The sequence below is a fragment of the Neofelis nebulosa genome, chromosome 1 (genome assembly GCF_028018385.1).
Source record: "Neofelis nebulosa isolate mNeoNeb1 chromosome 1, mNeoNeb1.pri, whole genome shotgun sequence".
Taxonomy (NCBI): domain Eukaryota; kingdom Metazoa; phylum Chordata; class Mammalia; order Carnivora; family Felidae; genus Neofelis; species Neofelis nebulosa.
The window spans coordinates 44,440,793-44,445,787 of NC_080782.1; positions in this window are offsets into that span (position 1 = coordinate 44,440,793).

The window sequence follows — 4,995 nt, forward strand, 5'->3', positions numbered from 1 at the left end:
TGGTAGCATGAATTGGGAAGGACCCATCTCTTTGAAACATTTTGTCTGAACCTTTAAAACATTCCTGGGATCGTCAAAGACAAGATTCATATATCCTTCCACTTGCTCTTTCCCAGAAAATGTCAACGGACGTGTCCCATGCCCCTGCTGAACGCTGGGCAGAGCTGCAAGCAAAAGACGGTAGTCAGGGATGAAGGAGCCCTGACCCATGTCTGGTCTGCAGTTCGAGCTCAGACATTAACTCAGTGGATGGACTTGCAGTCGAGTTGCCAGACTGAGCAAAAGAAAAGACAAGACACTGTTTACACTTGAAGTTCAAGTACCTAACAAGTAATTTTCTAGTAGAAGTATGTCCTAAATGTTGCATGGGACAAACTTATATTAAAAAAATTATTGGGGCACCTGGGAGGCTCTGTCAGTTAAGCGGCTGTCTTCAGCTCAGGTCATGATCTCATGGTTCGTGAGTTCGAGCCCCACATCAGGGTGTCTGCTGTCTGCATGGAGCCCGGTTCGGATCCTCTGTCCCCCTTTCGCTCTTCCCCCTCCCCCACTTGTTCCCTCTCCGTCTCTCAAAAATAAATAAATGAAAATTTATTATTTTTTTAAATTATTCATTTCTGGGCACCTGGGTGGCTCAGTCAGTTAAGCCTCCGACTTTGGCTCAGGTCATGCTCTCACAGCTCATGGGTTCGAGCCCTGCTTGGAGCTCTGTGCTGACAGCCTCGGATTCTTTGTATTCCTCTCTCTTTGCGTCTCTCTCACTCATGCTCCTTTCTCTGTCTCTCAAAAATAAATAAACGTTAAAAAAATGTTAATATTATTCTTGTTTATATGAAAACAAATTTAACTGGGAATCCTGTGTTTTATCTGGAAACTTTACCCAACAGAGTGTCTTTCACTCCTGTGAACCTCAGCTTCCCCATTTGGAAAATGAGGGGTTGGGCTAGATGCCTTCCATGGGTCCTTGGATGCCACTGCAGTCAGCTCAGACCCATCCCACAGCTCCGAGAGCCTTTCTCCCAGGTCCCGCCAGGGGGCGCCCTCACCCTCCTCAGCGGCCTGGAGGGCTGTGGCTCAGCCAGGAGACAACCGGTCCCGCTGGCTCTGGGGACCATCTGGAAACCAGGTTGTGAGGTCTCGAAGGTCCCAGGGACTTACTCATCCCTAGGACAGCCTGTTCCCAAGGAAAGAAGGGGAGATCTCATAGACTCTGATAAAGGCTCTGAAGATAAAGACCATTTCATCCCGCTCCCCTGCTGTTTAGAAGCTGAGACTGGACCCCCAGAGGGGGAGACCCTTGTCCGGCTCACACCAGTGGCCTGGAAACTAGACTCCTGTCTCCCTGGCCGGGGCCCCTTTACCTCCTCAGGGTGCCTTATTTCTCTGTTTCCTGTTGGACACGCCTAACTCTTGCAGTCCTGTAGCCAAAACCGTTACACCGGGGAGCCCAGCACAGCCTGACATGGGGGACACCTGGGAACCCCTTTACAGAGGGGGTGTGGCCTTGAAGCAGGAGTCCTTCCAACTGAGAGGGGACTGGGGACAGAGGAGCAGTCTAGGCAGCAGGGCAAGAACAGGCCCCTCGCAGTTAAGTTGAAAGTATTCATCTGTTTATCATTATTGGCTTCCGGGATGTCAGACGTAAGGACCTATGAGGCGGAGACCACTATCATCAGACAGAACACAAGCTCAGTGCTAGGTCATTGCCCGAGAAGGGCTCAATCCAGTTCGGAGGCAGATACTCCAAAGGAAGGAGCCTTCTGTTACCGGGGACTCAGATGGTCTCCAAAGGACCCACACTCTTTTTACTGCAAAGAGGAATGGCCCAAAGGGAGGGAGACCCCCACTCCTGCCTAGGAGATGATTTTAGGAGAGTAACAGATCTGGCATCAATTAACATTCAATGAGCTATTATTTAGTTCTCTTTGGGGCCATCTGATTATCAAAGCAAAATCTCTTAGATCTTTTCTTTTAATAAGAAAGAAATAAGCGCCTGGGTGGCTCAGTCAGTTAAGCATCCGGTCATGATCTTGATTTCATCCCAGGTCCTGATCTCACAGGTTCGTGAGATCAAGCCCTGCCTCAGGCTCTGCACTGACATGGAGTTTGCTTGGGATTCTCTCTCTCCCTCCCTCTCTCTCTGCCCCTCCCTCACTCACACACACACACTCTCTCTCTCTCAAAATGAATGAATAAACTTGAAAGAAAAAGAAACAAACTATCCTTCAAGCATGGAACACATTCATAATTGCATAACATTGTTTTTTCTCTGTGTTTATATTTTTACTGTATTTATCTTTAAGGTTCATCTCTAGTAATGGTAGATGATACTGATTTTCTACCTACGGTAATGAAACAACTTCCTTTAAATGTTAATTTTGTTTGTTTTGTTTTGTTTTAAGTGATTTGATTTAAAGATAGGGAGAACGAAGGTAGAAGAATATAGAAACACTGCCTTGAAAGACTCTGGATTCTGGGGGCCCTGAAGGCTGATGAACTGTGAGGGAGCCAGCAGGGGTACAGCCCTGCCCCTCCCTCCCTGGGGCCCTAGGTTGACTCATGCCTATGCCCTTCTGCTGCTGCCTTTCCCTTGAGGGCATTTGTGTGTGTGTGTGTGTGTGTGTGTGTTTGTATTAGTATAGTAATTTGAAAATAGTTTCAAATAAGATGGGGCGGGGTGGGGGGGGTGGCGGGTGAAAACAACTCTGGGCTTGGCACCTGAAGACCCAGCTCTGTGGCCCATTCACTTCTTGGGCTCTGTAACGAGAGAATTGGAATACCAGCCGGAACTATCACACTAGCACGATGAACGTGTGTAAACTTTGAGATGTGCTCTGTGGACTTAAACTGTCATTATCTCCTTCCAAAATCAGAGTGCCTTTTTTAAAAATGTTTGTTTATTTATTTGTTTATTTATTTTTGAGAGAGAGAAAGAGTGCGCAGGGGAGGGGCAGAGAGAGAAGGAGACAGAGGATCCAAAGCGGATTCCACACTGACAGCAGAGAGCCCGATGCGGGGCTGGAACCCACGACCTGTGAGATCATGACCTGAGTCCGACACTTACCAGACTGAGCCACCCAGGTTCTCCCAGAGTGCTCTTTTTAAAGCAAATCTAATCCTATTTGTCTGTTTCTCTGGTTTAAAACCCTCCAATGACTTCCCATTGCACAAAAAATAAAATCCAAACTCTGCACCATCACTTACGAGACCACATGGTCTGGCCTCTCTGACCACTTTTTTTTTTTTTAAATTTTTTTTAAAATTTACATCCAAATTAGTTAGCATATAGTGCAACAATGATTTCAAGAGTAGATTCCTTAGTGCCCCTTACCTATTTAGCCCATCCCTCCTCCCACGCCCCCTCCAGTAACCCTCTGTTTGTTCTCCATATTTATGAGTCTCTTATGCTTTGTCCCCCTCCCTGTTTTTATTTTATTTTTGTTTCCCTTCCCTTATGTTCATCTGTTTGGTCTCTTAAAGTCCTGATGCGTGAAGTCATATGATTTTTGTCTTTCTCTGACTAATTTCACTTAGCATAATAGCCTCCAGTTCCATCCACATAGTTGCACATGGCAAGATTTCCTTCTTTTTGACTGCCGAGTAATGCTCCATTGTAGATATAGACCACATCTTCTTTATCCATTCATCCATCGATGGACATTTGGGCTCTTTCCATACTTGGGCTATTGTTGAGAGTGCTGCTATAAACATGGGGGTGCACGTGTCCCTTCGAAACAGCTCACCTGTGTCCCGTGGATAAATGCCTAGTAGGGCAATTGCTGGGTCATAGCGTAGTTCTACGTTTAGTTTTTTGAGGAACCTCCACACCGTTTTCCAGAGTGGCTGCACCAGCTTGCGTTCCTAGGGCCTCTGCCCACTTCTTCAGCTTAGTCCAGTATGGCTTACCCCTCATTTTGTGCACCAGCCATGCCAGCTTGGGACTCGTCATGCCCCCCATTTACCTCAAGGCCTTTGCACATGCTGTTCCCTCTGCCTGGAATGCTCTTTCCCTGCCGTCTCCCTGCTCTCTCCCTACTCCACACACTCACTCCCTTCTTTTCCTTTGTGACTCAGCTCAAATTTTCTCAAGGAAGCCATGGAACAGCCCGGTCCAATAGACCTTTCTGCAATGACAAAAATTGCTCTAGATCTACCCTGTTCACTAGGTAACCACAACTCACACGTGGCTAACAAGCACTTGAAAAGTGTCTGATGTGCCTAAGGAACTGAAGTTTTAATCTTAGTTAATTTAAGCTTCAGATGGGTAGTGGCCACCCTGTGGGACTGTGCAGCTCTAGAATAATGCTTTGCCCATCCCCCCCCTTTGCACGTACTCATGGTTTCTCTTACTCTTCCTTTACTGCACTTTTCATTCTTCTTGTAATTTATATTTGGTCCTACAGTTGTTTAATCTATTAGGCTATACATTCTAGAACGAATGCTTTGTCTGCTTTGCCACAATTGAGTCTCCATCACCGGGCATGGGACCTGGTGCGTAGTCGGTATATCATAAACGTTTGTTGACTGAATGAATGAGCGGATAGACAGATGGACGGACGGATGGATGGATGGATGTTGGAAGGAGATAGTTGCTTAGCCTGGTGTTTCTGATTATGAAGTGCAGTAATGAAAAAGGGTCAGCACACAGGTCATAAAATTAAAAGTAAGCTAAATTTGTGCATATAGGAATCATACATTCCCTGTGTACAAATATACCCCCTGAGTATAAATAAGCCTGTGTGGCCTGCTTCAGATTCTGTGTCCCCCCCCCCTCCACCCCACCCCTGCTTGTGCCCTGTCTCTCTCTTTCAAAAATGAGTAAACATAAAAAAAAAGTTAAAAAAAAAAAAAAAAGCCCGTGTGTACCAAAGCCTAGCAGTGTCTTTGCAAAGGTCGGCAATTGCACAGTTGTGTGTAGACACGTCCGCCCATGGGTCTGCGTATCAGGGTAATGAGGTATCTAAGACTGAGACACATGTAAAATCACTCAGGAAG